Consider the following 19,232-nt stretch of genomic DNA (forward strand, 5'->3'; position numbering starts at 1 on the left):
TGTTAAAGGAATATTTTCCCAGGTTCGGGCTACCAAGAGTCATCTGGTCGGACAATGGTCCACATTTTGTCGCTGCTGTAATTTTGCAGATATGCGCGGCATTACAGATTGACAAACGGTTCCATTCGGCCAGACACGCTCAGAGCGCCGGACTATTAGAAAACACAACGGTATCATCAAGAACAGGTAATCGGGAGACCTGCCAATATCTGGAACCTTCCGAAATGTCGATCTTTAAAGAATGTCGAAAATGTACTTTTTTCAGATTACTGTAGCCAGTTGACTAAAAACCTGTATTTGATTTATCACCAGGTGCGAGAGGCTTTACCTGTGCGATACGAGGGCCCGGGCCACAGTATTCGGCCCGGAGATTGGGTGCTCACCAAGGCATTTGAGCGTTCTTCTTGCCTTGCACGTCGTTGGCGGGGTGCATTCCAGGTCCTGCTGGTTGCACAGACGGCGGTGCGTGTCGCAGGCCGAAAAAACTGGATCCACGCAGCGCATAAAGGATGACCCGATCTTATTGGCAAAAATTATATTAAGGAGGCTGGAATGCGTATTTAAATCAAAGAAGGTGCCAGAGTCGTGGCTAACGGCAATCATAATCCCACTACATAAAAAGGGTCTATTGAACGATCCCAACAATTTCAGACCTATAGCGTTAATTGATATTTCTGCAAAGATCTTTGCAGCATTAATATTAAAAGATCTAAACGCCTTCATTATAAAACATAAAATTATTTCACGTTTTCAAACTGGGTTTCGTAAAGGTATGGGCACACAGTTGAATGCGACTTTGTTGGCCCACCTACTGAAATCGAGTAGGAAGAAAGGACATGGTCCGATATATATGGCCCTAGTTGACATATCGGGGGCATTTGATTCTGTAATCAGACAATTATTATGGCAAAGGATGAAAGATCTTTTAATCCCAGCTAATCTGATAGCAATGATCATAATGTTGCATTCTGATACAAATTACAGGATTAAGATCGACAAGGAAGGATCCTTAACACCTCCGATTCCAACGTATGTTGGTGTAAAGCAAGGCTGTAATCTTGCAGCCACCCTGTTTAATTTGTATTTATCCGAGATATCCACAATTTGGTCTGCGTGTAACGCATTTTCAGTCAAATTAGGGGATCTTAAATTGGATTGGTTGGCATTTGCGGATGACTTGATTATGTTCGACCTAACGCCCTTCGGGCTACAAAATAAATTAGAATGTCTTGTAAAATTCTGTGAAAACCGCAATCTCCAATTGAATCCAAAGAAATCCCATATTTTGGTGTTTACAAACAAGCGAAAGATTGTAAGATATGAATGGAAAATAAAGGGACTGTCGATCCCTCGGTCATTGGGTATGATCTATTTGGGATATAATTTGAACAATTCTCATTCGATCAATAAATGGCAAGTAGAAATCTCAATTAAAGTTATGCCACTAATTGCACAAATGAAATTGATTTACTCAAGAATTTGCAATTTTTCTATGATTCCCCTGATTGAATTTTATAAGCTCAAAGTAGAGGCAATTATTATATATGGGTTAGACTTGTGCTACTTGGAAATTGATCCCATGCTAAATAGAATCCAAGGGAAAATTTGGAAGAAAGTCTTGCATTTGCCTATGTCACTCCCAAACTCGCTTATTATACATGAATTAGGACTGACATCCTTGGCTACTAAATATCTGTGGCGTAAGCTTGCCTCTCATGCAAAAATATTAGACCCATTGTTGAACTCCCTTTATGAAGATCTTGGAAACATGTTAAGAAAGGGTTTTCCAACATCTGTAGCCGAAGCAGGAAAAAAGTGTGACGAAAAGCTGGCATTACTAGCTATGGAAAGGGAAGATCTAACAAAACATCCACAAGTTGTTAAGGTCAAACTATTACAATATGATTGGGCAAGGAACTCAGACAAAATTGGGACTTATGCATTATTTCAAGAGTACGCAAAATTTCGACATAAACAGTTACCCATATTGCCATATTTGAGTCTGTGCCCTGGTCACAAGCTTCACTCTTTTTATATGAGGTTTAAATTCAACCTCTTTCCAACTTTAGAGCGTATTGAGAAATGGCCTAACTATGTATCTGTGGAAGATGAAGGCTGTAGATTCTGTAAAAATCGTCAAAAAGAAACCCTGAAACATCTCGTCATACATTGTGTTTATTTTACAAAAGTACGGCAAACTAACCTGTCGAAATATTATAATGAAATTTCATCTTATCAATGTGAAATGCTTTGGATACAATGTATGTGGGGCTATAGAATGCCTTTGATCATAGATTTAGTGCAATTGCTATATGACATCGAAAAGAACCTAAAGTGTAGGGAATCCTGCTTAGACAGATCTGTTAATGAGTTTTTAAATACATCAACTGATGCGGTGGCAGTGCACTCGTTGTATGCTTGAAAGTGTTACAAGTATTTATATATTGATGAGAAATCGTTGATTTTAATTTTATATACATGGTATATCCAAATGGAGGTGGTGATAACGTGTGGGTATGTATCAGTTATGTTTGTCATAAATAGTATTTAAATGTAAATAAGGTTTTGTGTAAAAAACCGTTATGTGAGCGCAGCTGGTACTGTGAAACTGGCTTTTATAGTAGAATGATATTTTAATAAGACAGGAATGTGATAATGTAAAAATATTTTAAATTGTTGTAAAGATCAATTTGTATCGAAAAACAACAATAAAAAAAAAAAGAGTGTGCCAAAACTGAGAGCCCTGTAAAATGAAACACAAGTGAGTTTGTGATCATTTTAAAAAATAGATCTGAAAACATACTCAACCTCATTTTAAATGGGGCGGAGCCGGAAATAAAAGCGTAACTAGAAGCGAGGGGCAATGCTTTTACACCTCCATTTGCTGGTCTGCCCTATTTTGTAGCACTGACGAGATGGCAGAGTGGCGCAGAGTGGAGATAAGACCTCCGCCATGCAGTCCTCCTCCGTGTCCTCAGCGCGCCTCGTCGTACGCCAGGATGAGATTTTCATGCAGTCGTATAACTAATGGATTCCTATGGAATCTGCCTCGGTTTTGCACTTGGTCAACAGCAAGTGAATTCCAAAGGAATCAATTTGTAAACGCTGCCTGGAAAGATATTTGCAGGTGGCGTTGACTTTTCCAAGAGACAAGTGGAAATGGAAAGAGTAGAAGCGAGTTTGCTGCGCTTTTACTCTTCCTTTGTCCACTTCGTCTTGTAGACCTGCCACATTGCATCCAAGGGACCCAAGAGCATGTCACTGCTAATGTTGGTAGTCCCCTGTGTTTCATTTAGATTTCTTGTCAAATTAACCCTACTGGAATTGTCACTGCGTAGAGTTGAATACTATATAGTGGGGCTAGTATGTTTTTTGTGGAGTTACAGCAGCAGGGCATGAGTTGGGAAGCGGAGAGGGCTTTGGGGGGAGGCCTTCATCTGGAACATTCCCCTTCCCACTTGTCCAAGAACAGAACAGTTGACTTCTAAAACAAACGTCTGGAGAAAGACTATCTGTATTCCTCCATGTACAGGCTGTAAGACATCTGAGGATTGCTCCTTTCCAAAGCTGCTTCCTAGATGAAATATATACATGTCTATGTTGTAGAACCATCATGGAGAAAGCTCTACTACAATCACTGTAAAAGAAAATAAATTCGCTTGTGAAATGTAACTTTTTTTTAAAACAGAATAGATATACAGAAATGTGCAATGCCATTGGAGGGCAAATTGTCTGGCTCTGCACGGCCACACAGTTAGTAGCTCCCATTTTCCGTGTCCCCAGAGCTACAAAAAAGGTGCTAAACACAGGCATGTGATGTGGGTCATGCTCTTAATTTTGGCAGGTAGAGGAGAGACACAGAACAGGAGTACAGGCATTTATGATGTGAGTCATGCTATTAATTTTGGCAGTTAGAGGAGAGACACAGAACAGGAGTACAGGCATTTATGATGTGGGTCATGCTATTAATTTTGGCAGGTAGAGGAGAGACACAGAACAGGAGTACAGGCATTTATGATGTGAGTCATTCTATTAATTTTGGCAAGTAGAGGAGGGACACAGAACAGGAGTACAGGCATTTATGATGTGAGTCATGCTATTAATTTTGGCAGGTAGAGGAGAGACACAGAACAGGAGTACAGGCATTTATGATGTGAGTCATGCTATTAATTTTGGCAAGTAGAGGAGAGACACAGAACAGGAGTACAGGCATTTATGATGTTTGTCATGCTCTTAATTCTGGGAGGTAGAGGAGAGACACGGAACAGCAGTACTGTTTTCACCTCCCTTTTCGACTTCGACCACTCGGGTTTACGGCAGCATGGTATTTTCAAACTGTCATAAAATCAATAGAATTAGCTTTTTTTTTTTTAACTGACCTCAATACCTTTTTTATAGGAGGTGTTTATGGATTTTGCTTCAGAGGTAATTAGAAGCTTTGCCACGCTCTGCACACCTGACAAGTGGGAGAAGCCTTAAGCCCCTCTTGCTAGATCCGTATGAAAACTGAGGCTGGGGTCCGAATTCAAGCTCATGGTACTTTATTTTTATTTATTTTTTGATAATTATATTTTAGTTTAAAGTATTCACAATTAAAACATAACAATGAAAAAAAATATAATTATATATTGAACACAAATGCATCTCAATACTTATTTACAACTTCCCCCCATCCACCCAGCCCAGGATTCACATCATAGGTCATTGATTAGTACAGTGTGAGGAATTTACCCCAATTTCTTTCAAATAAAGCAGGTTTTTTATCTTTCCGAAATATCACTCTTTCCATCTCTGACCAATTATGCATTTCAGCAACCCAAACCTCAATAGTAACTGGGTCTGCCGTCTTCCAACCTCTAAGTATTATTTTTTTGCCCACCATTGCGCCTCTAAAGATCCATTTTTTTTATATGTAGACATATCCTCCAACAATACATCACTTCCTAGTAGGTTTTAAAATCAAAGGCAATCCTTTCATTTAGAACATTTTCGCAAATTCTGCCATACTCGAACCAGAATCCCCTCACTCTGGCACAATTCCATAACATATGTTCCAATGTGCCAGTATCATGGACGCAAGCCAGGCAATCAGAACTGTCAGCCATTCCTCTTTTTTCTAACCTTCCCGGTGTCCAATAGACCCTGTTCATGATCTTATTTTGGCGTGACCTCTCAGTCAAACTCAAAGAACAAAGCCTGATGTTCATACACATACGCGACCAATGATCCTCATTAATGTCGCTCCTAATGCTGCGACTCCATTCCTCTCTCAACAAATCATTGCTTTTATATTCTCCCACAATCAAGCCATATACACGATTTACCAATCCACATTCTCTCACTTTTGGTTTTTGCCACAGCATTTCCACGTTAAGTCTCATTTTCAAGTCAACCTCACCAATTGCTTTCCTCATTCTCTGATAATCAGCCATGCAGAAATTTGAAATATTAAATTTTGATTGTAATTCTCTGGCATTCATCCATCTTCCATTTTCAAAAAAGTCCTATAACCATTGCACACTGGCAAGAAACCACTCAGACCAAAACAAAGTTTTACCCTCCAACTTAATACTCAGATTCAACCAGACAGAGGCACTAGGATCTCTTAATGCATCAAATCCCAAACAGCTATTCATATTTATAAGTTTTCTCGGCCCACAACGTGATTGATGCTTTCAGAGAAGCAGACATGAAGCCCACCCTTCATGTAATCTGACTCTGCTCTCTCATCAATTTCACCTGATGGCAGGATTCCCGGATTTACATCCCAGTTGACTATTTCTAAATAGTTTCTACTGCATCACATTCCTCATGTTTGGGATTTTGTACCTGAATTGCTATCAAGTTCCAGAGGTGATTTTATTTTGTCTGCGGACTGTCTATTTTTGTTTCTGCATGTTCAAGGACACCTCGACACCTTCAATATCAAGTGCTTGCCTTTGGCATATGGCCAGCGGCCTGCAGATCACAAGTTCCCAGCCCAGCAGTGCTAGCGTTGCCCTTCACCCTGTGAATGCTGATACACTGAGTACCATTACATTGAGTAATAACAACAACTATTATTAAAGTGCTTGCAGGTGTGGGGATCAGGCTTGAAGTGTTTTAGAAAAGCCTGCTATGCACATGGCTTTTTATTCTCTGTTAGGGCACAGTAAACTAACGCATGTTAGTAGACCCTCGTGAACCAGCAGCATGCCATTGAATCAGTTATTTGGCCACGTTCACTGTCAGTAGAGGGGGTCTCACATGTTGGCAAACATTGAAACACTTAAAGTATCGCCCTACCTTAGTGCTCTATGCCTAGGGAGATGATGCACCTCAGTAGCACCTCACTGATGATGGCAAAAAGACAGGAGTCTGTATTTGCTCTTGGTACATGCGTTGCCGCCCGAATAGGGACCCTCAAGATTGATGCCGGATTGGCGAAGGTTGACACACGCTATCGGACCGGGATCGGACGGTGTGACAAAATAAGGGGCCCCTTCAGAAAGAGACGCGACACCTCAGCAGCGCTGCACGACCCGATCCCTGGACGATTAGATTGTGGTCCGAGACGGAATCTTCACGAGGGTCCACTTATCGAAGCAGGCAGATTTGCCGAAATCACCAAACACAAGGTAAGATTAGTTAGGTAAGAATTTTGAAATCCGATCGGACCTCCTTAGGATTGATCAGGTGAGTCATGACCCGATTCTTAAGTATCCTGATAATTTGTTTTGGCGTATTGTATCTGCAAATACAATTATTGACCAGGTAACACCAATATTTTGATATGCCTGGGAAATTGTCTACCTGCTTCAGGGCGTTATTCCGCAGTGATATGCAATCTTTGGAATGTAGCCGTCCGGCACCACAGGAGGGGTCGCCGGCTTGTACTATGTACTGTAAGCATGGCATTGGAAGTATAGTGTTTAATGATATTTGGCACAGACAAACCAGACATGCCTCTGAACGTCAGTGGCCAATCAATGGTAGTTTTGAAATCCCTCGTATTGAGTATTTAGAGTCAATTCTATTAAAGAAAAAGGCTAGACCTGCAGCATTTGATGTTTTGCAGAATTGGAAAAAAGAAGCGTTACAGCAGTTTAAGAGTAAGGAAAAACATGCGTGCCGTCATAAGACGAACACCGAAAAAGCATTGTTATATGACCAAGATAAACAGTCTGAGTCAGCTAGGAATATGGATAGGCTTTCTCACTTGGCAATCAGAAAATCTATCCTTCTAAAGACTTCCATGTTTCTGATGAACTTATTGATAAATTGTTAAATGAACGAATGCCTGGTGCCTCTGCGCCACCTCCGTATGTTCCTCTTCCTGCCGCTTTACCTCTTCCTGCTGTTATTCCTGCTCTTCCTGCTGTTTTTCCTGTTGTTCCTGCTCCTCCTAATGTTCCTCTTCCTCCAGTTGTTGTTCTTCCACCTGTTCCTCTGCCTCTTCCTATTGCACCAGTAACAGTACCTCCATTGAATTTACCTGCTCCCCCTCTTCCAAGTGGTTCTGTACCGCTTGTAGTCAATCAGGGCGTGGGGTCAAAGGTTGTCACTCGCAATACTGTACCTCCAGAGAAGAAACGAGATTTGATTGCATGGGCTAAGCATTGTATAGAGAGGGATGATCGAGCTAATGTTTTTGCCACACTTTCTAATATGGATAATTTTCCTGAGAAAAATGTTTTCATTGAAGGTTTAGAGATTCATTTATGTGTAATGTGGGCAAATTAAATAATGCAGATCTCCCACAAGGGTTGAGAGATCTGAACACTTTAGTGTTTTCAAGAGACGCTGTGGAGAAGGTACATGAGCATGTCGAGAGGATATTTGAGTATAGAAAGGAGTTGGAAAGGTTACAGAATGAGGATGACGATGAGGATAGTATGTATGTACAGAAACGGTTCCTTCCTTGTCGTAAATTGATATCTGAGGAAACACGAATTTGTATGAAAGATGCGATTAGATGGATCTCAGATATGTCGATAACTCCAGTTGAGGTATATGAAACATATACGCCAGAAATAAAGAGGAAAGTGATACAGGTAATTATAGAGTACCTGCAGGATGATTGTGTGAAAAGAAAGATTAGTTGTCCCACAGAATTATTGAGTATTTATAAGAGAGCTTTTTCAATTGAGGCTTCTTCGACTGCTTTAGCGCTGGACTTGGCTCTGTTGCTTAGTAAGCGTTCAGAGTTGCCTACTTCTCAGTTGTGTATGAGAGAGGTTCCTCTGACATTTGTCCCAAAGGTTGAGATTGCGGCCAATCCTGCAACGAATGCGGTTGCTGTGACCATTTCTGCACATTATGTATCGCAGTTTGTTCACGTCCCGTTCTCGAGACAGGAAGTGAATACTATTAGACAATTTATTCCTGACACTAGGAAAAATCTGACAGGATTCTATAAAGAAATAGAGTCTGTCTTGCAGTCCTCAGTATTCACCTTGAGTGATATTGATCTGTTATTTCCTGTACTCCTGCCCGTAGATTTGTGGAAACAGGTTAGGACTATAGATGACGTACCAGGGTTGGGAGATACATGGGCTAACATAATTAGACTCGATGGAGAAAGGCCAGCTGGCAAGAGACCGCCTCAGGTGATACTAACTTTACCTGACAGGATTATTTCTAAATTGAAAACGATAATTCCCGAAAAGAGAATTATTTGGGACAAGCTTACGGCCTGTGTCCAAGGGAAGTCTGAGGGTGCTACCGAGTTCTTCAATTGATTCGAACAGGTATTCTCGGATTTCAGTGGACAAGACTTAGACACAGAGTCTGGGAAAAGATTATTTGTGGACAAATTTGTGCGTGGATTGCTGCCTGACATTCAGTCACAAATGATGTCTTCTGAGAGCGCTTGGCAGGCGAAGTCCCAATCAGAAGTACTGCACATGGCTCAGTACTACGAGAATCGTGTCAATAATGAAAAGGAAAGAGTAGAGAAGAGAAAAGGTGATTTGAAGACTAAAGTATTATTACAACAAATTGTTAGAGGCCCTAGAGGGGGTAGTTCGCAGATTAGAGGTCAGTATGTTCCACAAGGGAATGTGCCCTTGTGTCCTGTGAACATTAACCAGTGTGCCTATTTTCGACAAGAGTGTCATTGGCGTGCACAATGCCGCATCCTTCGACAAAGGTCGAATAACTCATTCGGAAATGTGGGTAGACGATCCAGAGGTCGCCCGGGTGTAGGGGGCCCTGGTAGAGGTCAGTGTACACAAGATCCACAGCAACCTTTTTCGCAGGATAATCAGGTACCAAATGTGGATACTAGAAACATATTTGATCATCCTTCTGCTGCTTACCTTTCTGAAGAGCTTCCTTTTGATGATATTCTGTTTCGTTAGGATTGCCCGAAGCAGGGTTTGAAACCTATGCCTATTCCCGTCAATCAGAAAGGTCCCTATGTTGAAATGGTAGTGGGAAATAGGAAACATCTATTCTTGGTAGATACAGGGGCACAGAAGTGTTCCATTGATCATTCTCGGGTTCCAAACATTCCACTGTCAGGGCAAACCAATGTTTCTGTAGGGTTTTCTGGCACACCAGTTGTTTGCCCAGTTTCTTCGCCGGTACCTATTTCTTTGGGTCCCTTCATGGACCATTGTCCATTCCTTTTGACTTCGAATTGGGGAGAGAATTTGCTGGGGTTGAATCTGTTGAAAGAATTAAATGCGGTAATTCATACATTGTTCTTCTGTTGGAATGCGTTTGATGATTTCACCACAGCAACTTTCTGTCTCTCAATTCTTAACCAGACCTTTGCCACCAGAATTCAGTGATTGTAACGCTCACCTGAATCCCTCGGAGGCGCAGGTCTGGGCTGGGGGTTCTCAGAGTCTTCTAGGGTCACGCGCAGGCCTCAAATGCCACCCTGGAAAGGCCCTCTCCTCACTGAGATCTTGATCTGAAGGGTGAGGTGTCTGCAATTGTGAGAGCAAGGGGTTAATAGGATATATAAGCCTGACTGGGCAAGCTGACTCCCCTTCCTGGTACTCCCCACGTAGTTCGTAGGCTAAATGTGCTCACCTTATATAGGTGAAAGCGGAGCTCTCCATCCTGCGTCTGTGCAGGGGCGCCGAAGCCAGTTACTTCACTGGTTAATTGTCCAGCCTCTTGGTTGCAGAGGATGAAGATTTGGAGCTAGGCCGTCGTTAGCAGCACGAACGGCGGTTGCTTGAATGGAGAGCGATGGAAAGGCGAAGGTATTGCAGGCAAGTAAGTAAAAAATGTCAATTCGAAGTTTAAAGCACTTCTTAATGTCTCTTTTCCTTTTTCAGGTTGCAGAAGCAGCTGGGTAGAAAAATAGATGTCGAGGAATGCGCCGAGGAGTGAGAAAGATGAGAGCTGCCCAAAACACGTGCGTATGAATGGAGTTTTGTATTTCTTAATGATGTCCTGTTGTTTTGCAGATGCGAGTAGCAGCGTCGGCGGAGGCGAGAAGAATGCAGCGCAGGTAGGAAAAGTTTCACGATGGTTACTAACCAATGTCCTTGCTTCCACAGGGTGCCGAAAAATGGAGAGCTGTAGCCCGTGGCTTGAGATGCACCGATGGATTGGGTAAGTGCTGCCCTGGTTGTTATCTCGTGCAAACCTGGTGTTCTTTTCCCTTCTCAGATGCTGCAGAAGATGAAGATGGTATTTCAGAAGGTAAGATTACGGATTTCTCTTCCCTAGATGCAGAAGTTGAAGATTCTCTGGAGCTGACACGGTGAGCGTCTTGCTGCTATTGCAGAATAACGCGAAGCACGTTGCTCTGATCGGGCGTGGTTTAAATAGTCCTACTGGAGTGCTTAGGTGTCTCCTTCCACGGCAGCCTCGCCCAAGTAAGAAGTCCCAGCTTCCAGAATAGTTCCAGTATCCAGTCCCAGAGAGTGGTGCTGGCCACACCCAGAAGGTAAAGTAGTTCCAGCCATGGATGGATGAGGATTTCATCCTGCAGGGGAGTGAGCAGCACCCAAGTAGGTCCACCCAAGCACCATTCCTTACATCATGAGCCCGGCACGTCCTGTGCCGGGACTGGGTCCCCTCATGAGCCTGGTGCCACTGGCGCCAGGACAAGGTCCATAAGGCCCCTATGGGAGCCGATGGGTGCCTGAAAATAAAGTTGTGACCCAGCTTCCGAGGCAGTTGGGCTAAACCTGACTCCTTGGAGGCTGCGGTCATGACAGTGATGTACCAGAATGTTTATGGGCAATTGACGACAATGATGTCGATGTTTTACAGATCGAGCCTGTTAAAATAGTCTTGAAACATGGAATAAAGCTGCCACGCATTCCACAATATAAGATTTCAGTTGAGGGCGAGCAAGCTTTGAAATGCATCGTTTCCGATTTTGTGCACCGCGGGGTGATTGAGGAAATTTCAGGCAGTTTGTGCAATAGTACAATTTTACCCGTGTACAAAAAATGCAATTCCATTCCGTTTCAAAATTGATCTACGTGCCATCAACAAGGTCGTCGCTCCTCAATTTCCAATTGTGCCTGATGTGATGACAATATTAACTATGATTCCGGCTGCAGCTACTTACTTTGGTGTTGTGGATCTGAAGAATGCTTTCTTTACTGCCCTTGTGTATAAGAATACTAGATACTTGTTTGCGTTCACCTTAGGGGGATGCGTTCACCTTTACCCGTGCACCGCAAGGTTACACGGAAAATCCTAGCATTTATAGTAGGGCTTTGAAAGAACAGCTTGATACTCTTGAATTGCCCTCTACCTGTACACTGCTTCAGTATGTTGATGACTTGCTTTTAGCTGCTGACTCTGAGAGCGCTTGTAAGGAGGGCACAGTGTTGTTGCTTATTCACCTGGCTAAACATGGTCACAAAGCTTCGCTGAAAAAGTTTCCATATTGGTGTCAGGAGGTCGCCTATTTTGGCTATCTCCTGTCAAAGGAGGGAAGAAGATTGACACCTGAACGAATAAAACACATTTCTGGCATGTCTGTCCCAAATACGCAGAAGGAAGTCAGAGCCTTGATAGGTATGGCTTCTTACTGTAGGTTGTGGATCTCACTAGTGATTAAGCCGATGTTGGCTTTGACGAAGAAGGGCATTTTTTCGCCATTGCCGTAGCATGCGCTTTGCCAAGATGTTTGCGAGCTGTCGCTGCTGCTGCTGCATCTGTAAAACAAAGTGAGGGAATGGTCCTACGCCATGATCTAACCATGATGGTGCCTCACTCTGTAGATGTTCTATTGAACAGAACCCAAACGCAACACCTCACTTCCGCACGGTTGACGAGATATGAATTGATCTTGTTTGCTCCCCACATACAAATCAGGAGGTGTTGTGTTCTTAATCCGGCTGAACTCTTACCTTTCCCGCAAGGCACTGCTTGCAGTGACGAAGAGTCACATGACTGTCTGTACACTACCGAACAAGAAACAAAGGGTAGAATCGATCTGAAAGACACTCCTTTGAATAATCCACAAGGGGAGCTGTTTTGTGACAGCTCCTGCTTCAAACACCCGGATGGTACATCCACAGCTGCGTATGCAATCACTACATTGAGCACGGTCGTGGAAACCAAGAGAATCACGCATAACTCCGCCCAGGCTGCAGAGATCATAGCATTGACCTGTGCTTGTGAACTTTCCGAAGGGCTTACAGTAAACATATATACTGATAGTCAGTATGCCTTTGGGGTGGTTCACAACTTTGGGAGACTTTGGTCAGAGAGAGGGTTCTTAACTTCACATGGTACAAAGATTCAGCATGGCTTCCTAATAGTACAACTGCTCTCAGCGCTTGCGCTCCCTACTCAGTTAGCTGTCGTGAAATGTGCAGCACATCGAAAGGTTATAGATGATATAGGAAAAGGGAATGCTTTTGCTGATCAGATAGCTAAGCAGACTGCCACCAATTTCTCTAAAGAGATGTATGTTTCAAGGAAGACTGTAAATGCCTATACAATGGATGAGGGTGTTGGGTCCATAAGGGATATCCAAGCCAATGCCAACGTAGAAGAATCTGAAAGATGGGCAGAAGGCTTAGGGAAACTTGATGATGATGGGTGTTGGGTGGACCTAGTTGAAGGAAAATGGCTACTTCCTGACGCATATGTAATGATGATGGTCGTCATGGCCCATGACCCTACACATATATGTGCCCAGAAGGTTACGAAAATGCTAGAAAAAGTTTGGGCGAATGACAAAATTTCAAAAATGGCTCAGCGCTACGTCCAAGACTGTATGATCTGTTTACAGCACAATGGGAAAGGGAACATCAATTCCAAGGGGAAGTTTGGGCCACCTTCTGTCCCCTTTGAGGTCATCCACTTTGATTTTATTGAAATGGAACGGTGTAATAATTTGAAATACGTTTTAGTTGTCATCTGTGCTTTCAGCAAATGGGTCGAGGCTTTCCCTGTCAAAGACGCTACAGCCATGACTACTGCAAAAACTATGTTAAAGGAATATTTTCCCAGGTTCGGGCTACCAAGAGTCATCTGGTCGGACAATGGTCCACATTTTGTCGCTGCTGTAATTTTGCAGATATGCGCGGCATTACAGATTGACAAACGGTTCCATTCGGCCAGACACGCTCAGAGCGCCGGACTATTAGAAAAACACAACGGTATCATCAAGAACAGGTAATGGGGAGACCTGCCAATATCTGGAACCTTCCGAAATGTCGATCTTTAAAGAATGTGGAAATTTACTTTTTTCAGATTACTGTAGCCAGTTGACTAAAAACCTGTATTTGATTTATCACCAGGTGCGAGAGGCTTTACCTGTGCGATACGAGGGCCCGGGCCACAGTATTCGGCCCGGAGATTGGGTGCTCACCAAGGCATTTGAGCGTTCTTCTTGCCTTGCACCTCGTTGGCGGGGTGCATTCCAGGTCCTGCTGGTTGCACAGACGGCGGTGCGTGTCGCAGGCCGAAAAAACTGGATCCACGCAGCGCATCTCAAGAGACTTCCTCATCCAGTGCCACACGATACAGAAGAAACAGAACCCCTCGCTAACGCTGCAACCAACGATCCCGAAGCAGTAAATAGCGTTGACAGTGTATCGGAGAATCTCTCTGAGCCTGTGAGGCTTGGGGAACCTGCCATTTTGTCTCCACACTGTCCAAAAGTTTTGCTTCCGGAAACTGTCGTTCCGGATTTTGAATCTTCACTTGCTCTTGATACGCCGCTTCCAACGAGAAGTGACAACACATTGTTCTCGGATCACTCAGTACAGGGGACAACAAGGTACAATTTACGTCCAAGAAAATAGACTTACGGCATGGTTCGGCTGTGCATTCGAAGAAGACAGGAAATTCATCAAAGGCTTGCTTTTTGCCCAAGTAATTGTTTGAAAAAGTGGATTCTGTTGGCTAGGGTTGGGGAAGGACTAAGAAGTCGCGCGGCCGGGAGGTCGCCAACTAATAACACTGGGGTTTTTCGTTTGAAGACTGCAATGCCAGCAATCTCTACCACTCGTACTGAACTGATAAATGATCATGTGACCGGCTGGGAAAATGGACAAATCTCTTGGGCCCCGAAAACGTATTGCTGTCTTTTTATAATGTTGATTGGTTTTATAATAGTAACTGTGTTAAGTCTCTGGAACCTGGAAGAAGTTCATCCATTCGAAACCTTGTTACCAACTGAAAATGTACCCACTGTCCCTACTCCTTTTGTGCAAATGTATACTTTGTCTCTTAGGGACTCCCAGCATAGACAAAGATATCCCAACAATACATTGTTACTTATCATGAATGCCGTACATGCCATTTTTAATAGGTCCAACTGTTGAGTCTTCTCGCATTTACCGCAACATGGGGATAAGGGGCTAGGTTGGTATATTCATCCTTTACCTTTGACAACTGCTTGTTATGCTTCTCTTAGAGCACTGTTCTTTGGCCGTTGGAACGATAGCATCTCGGGGAACTTTGATGGTACTAATTTGAATAGTTTTGAGAAACGTGTTCTGACTCCCCTGGGATGCTCGCTGTTCGCAAATAGGAGTAAGCTTAACATTGCTTCTATTAGGCCTTCTGATAGACTGTCTCGTCCTTTTCAATCTTTGATTTCCTTCAAGATGGCTCCGATAGGCAACAAGGATGCCCTGCCTCCTTCGTACACTGTTAACCATAGCCCCGATTCAGTTTCTTTCTGCATACAGAAGAATGGTACTCAGTCAATGGAAAATTTTAAAGGTTGTGCCAATGTTGCAAATTTGACTGGGGAAGACAGACCTTTGTATGTAGGTGAACCTGTCTACTTTGTTTGCGGTAATGTAGCATTTCCATGGTTAACCAGATATTGGCAGGGAACTTGTTATTTAGGGATCCTGTTACCCGGGGTATTCATAGCTAGTACTATAGAGGTTACAAAGGCTCATCCTAGGCAGGACGAGAATGGTAACACTCCAGCACAGGTCTTGGGAGATGTAGCAAAATCATTTGTGCCATTTTGGGGACAAATAGCAAACTCTGAAGACATCAGAAGATTAGCGAGAGTACTGGAGAGAACCATCAACCGGACAACGGACATACTCTATAATATGACATTAGAACAGAAAGCAATAAGATAAGTAGCACTTCAGAACCGGATGGCATTAGATGTCATTCTGGCTGAACGTGGTGGAGTGTGTAAATTAGTGGGGTCCGCTTGCTGTGTTTTCGTGCCGGATTCCTCCCCAACTATCTTCAAGGCAATACAGAATCTGCACGTTCTTAGTTCAGAAGTGCATGTTCCCGAGGGAAACTGGGATCTTAGCACTTGGTTCTGGGACTTCTTGCGATCTTGGGGTTGGAAGGTGCTGTCGGTCTTACTGACAATTTTGGGAATTCTGTTGTTTCTTTGCTGTTGTATCCAGTGTTTACCTAGTATATGTTTGATGCTAGGGGGATGTTGCACACAGGCGATAGGTATAATAGGACATAAGGTACATGCCCCAGATAAAAACTCCAAAGAATATGTGTTAAAAGAAATATTAGCAACTGATCTAATGGCAATAGATATTTTCGACAGTGATTCAGGGTGCATGGACGATGATACACGGAGTTGTTTGCAAGTAGATCAGAAGTAGTTTAGCACTTGGCATAGGCCAAAAGAAGGGTTTGTCAAATGGGAAATTATATCGTGCCTCCTATTGTGATGAATATATGTATATTGGCCTACGCCAAGCTGTTTGTAAGTCACTTGCGAAGAAATCCGTGTTGCAAGGTCCCGACCTTAGAATCAATGTAAGCCGCCATTTTAGGTCAAACCGCCATTTTAGGTTCTCTCTGCAAAGTCACTCTGTGAGCTAAAATGGTGGACAGTGTCATTCCGAAAATATAAAATGGCAGTCTCGACCTCCATGTATAAACTAATGTGTAACTTGCCTGCAGGCCACTTGTTAGGGTCATGAACTGAGAACTTGTCCTTCGTTGACCTGTGTGTAAAGGATTACTCCTCCCAATTAAGCTAATCCGTGAGCATATGTTACGAACAATGTATTCAAACATTGAACTAAGAACATTTGTTTAAACTACATTGTATAGATGTTTGAGAAGGCTCAACACGAAATCCTAAGATACACTGTTACTATTAAAGCTTGTTGGTGAATACATTAAAAGTAAACCCTAAACGTATAGATGTGTGAACTCTGCATGAACCCTAGATCCGTAATGTATTAACGAATATTAACCGACAGCAGGGTTGGACATCATGTTTTCAAAGGAATATAAGGTACGACTATTCTAATGTACAGTCGCACTCACTGAGCACACCGAACCATGCTGGAGTTCGTTGTGCTGTACTGAGGGCCGATAGCTATCTGATGTTTTGTCCTTTGAAACTGTTCAGTATAAAATAAAGATCTTTGTATGTTCCTTTGTAACCCGTGTTTGGTGTATTTCCTTTTGGGGGTACTCAGCCTCGATATTTTCTCTTTGTTTTCACAATACTACAATTCAAAGATTGTGTAGGTCAAGGTACAGTTTTCATCATGAGGAAGGGTGGAAATGTACTGTCCTGGGATGCCCAGCCTGATCTTGGATCAAATTGGATCCATTGCTTCCATATCAAATACTAATCACTGGTTCTCAAGAGGGTAAGGCCGATATAGGGGACATTGCTATTTGGTATCTGAATGTGTTCAAGAGCACCACAGGCCGCTTAATGAGGTTTGTTCAGCACTTTAAACTTAAAGATGGAGCCACACCTGTTGTGTGTAAAGTTAGGACTGTACCGTTCAACTTTGAAGGCAGAAGTAGAAGAGAATGGTTCGAGAGGGTGAAATAGAAGAAACTGAGACCTCTGAGTGGGTTAGCCCCATAGTTCTGGTACATAAGAGTACTGGGGCTTTTAGATTGTGCATTGATCTGAAAGGATCAAATAAGAATGGGGGGTCCCAGAGAGGTCTCTGCTTCCAAAAAATACATGAGTTGATAACTGAAATGTCCAGGGCAAAGGTTTTTTCAATTATATATTTGGAATCAGCTTATCACAATGTCCAGCGCACAAGGGAAGCCCCTGAAACCCCACCCTGCAGCGTCTCACCCCAGTCATTTATTCGGGAATCCCCCAGTCCTTCGCCCATGGAGGTTTCAGTCCCCTTCCCTCGGGAAGTGACAGCAGACCTTACGGTACAAGCGGTTGGCCTCCACAGGGTTACAGCTACCCCTCACAACCTTATGGCTACATGCCCCAGGCGCCCAGATGCTTCGATCAGGAAAGGAGACCCATTGCTGCTGAGGGCCATGCACCTCACGATCCGGCGGCTTGCGAAGACTGCTTCTTTCAGCGCTTCCTCCTACTAGTGTGCTCCCCGCATATGATCGGTCTCCTCAAGGGTATCATCAAGGAAGTGATCCCACAGGTTGTGGCTCCGGGGCCTCCACCTCTGGGCCTTCCGCCGGTTCCTCCAGCACTTACAGTGCCGCTGTCTGTTCCTCCTCTGGTCCCGGGCCTACTGGTACTTCAGAGCCCTCCTCCTCCTACTGTATCACCAATGCCTCCCTTGCAGTCTGCAATGGATCCACAGCTATCTTCGGGTCTGGATCATGGGAGAACCCCTCTTCTTCCGGTCTCCCAGGAACCCAGACACTCCTCTGTCTGGAAAAAAGGGGGGCAGTGACGGCAAGGATGATGCCCTTGATGAAGATCCTTCAGCCTCAGAAAAGGTGTCTCATGACTGTCTTTAGGGCCTTGCAGAGATCCCGGGGGTCCCTCAGCCAGAGCAGGCCCCCCAGTAGCTGAGAGTGCTAGCAGAGGTTTTTGTCAGGCGCACTACGAGCCGCTTGCGCATTCCCCTCCAGATGGACATCCTGCAGGTGGTGAGAAAGGTCTAGGAGAAGCCCAGGGCCAACACCCTGATGAATAAGAAATTGGACAGCTGGTTCAGGCATATGGATGCAGAGGCAGTCATCCTGGCCTCACAGCCATGCTCTTCAGGGGTGGAAGTGGCCTACTTGTATTATAAACCATCGTCTTCATCCCCCTCTGTAGAGGCTACCTCCAGTTGTCTTTCCAAAGAGGACAAAGCCCATGAGTCTTTTGACAAGCGTTGCTACCTGAACTCTGGGCTGCATTTGCAGCAGGCCAACATTGGCGGCCACCTAGCCGCGGTGAGCCAAAAGCTTTGATGAGAGATATGGGAGTTCTTGACCAACCTTCCTTTTTGGAGGCAAGCCTCCTTCAAGGCCGACTACGCAGATGCCCGGGCTGTTGAGTAGGACCGTCTGCCATATTGATACAGCCAGCAGGGGCTGTGCCTGGGGCTCGAGATGAGGCGGACAGCATGGATGCATGCCACTAAATTCTCCTCTGATGTGCAAGAGAGGATTCTGTATCTTCCCTTTGAGGGATCAGATATTTTTCATTCATCAACTTATGACAAGATGACAAAAAAGAAGACCTCTAGGCAGACTGCCACGTCCTTGGCCATCCTGACTAAACCAGGTCAGACATCCTTCCTTCAGCCTCAGGACAGGACTGACTTTGAACCCCATGCTTTCACCGGCTTCAAGGGGTTTTGGAACCACGGTGCACAGAGGCCTGACCGGTCCCCCAGTGACCACAGGAGGAAACAGAAGTGGACTGTGTGGTTTTTCTTCTCCCCCTCCTCTGCTCCCACTTAAGATGCCAAAAAGCAATTACGTAACAGGCAGGGAACACAGCTCGCCTGTAGAGGGCTGGCTGGCTCTCTTTCGGGACAGCTGGAAGCATTGTTTCAGGAATCTTTGGATCCTTTCTATAGTCTACACAGGCTTCAGCCTTCATCTTCCTTTCCCTCTACCTTCCTCTCTCTGAA

At 44.0% G+C, this 19,232-nt stretch overlaps 1 protein-coding gene across 1 annotated transcript in view; it reads left to right on the forward strand.

Moving 5' to 3' along the window:
* The window catches only part of RXFP1 (relaxin family peptide receptor 1), a 1,623,004-nt gene that overhangs the window by 822,925 nt on the left and 780,847 nt on the right, over nt 1-19,232 (forward strand).

Source organism: Ambystoma mexicanum, chromosome 6q, assembly GCF_040938575.1.
Source record: "Ambystoma mexicanum isolate Mex_15411 chromosome 6q, UKY_AmexF1_1, whole genome shotgun sequence".
Classification (NCBI taxonomy): Eukaryota; Metazoa; Chordata; class Amphibia; order Caudata; family Ambystomatidae; genus Ambystoma; species Ambystoma mexicanum.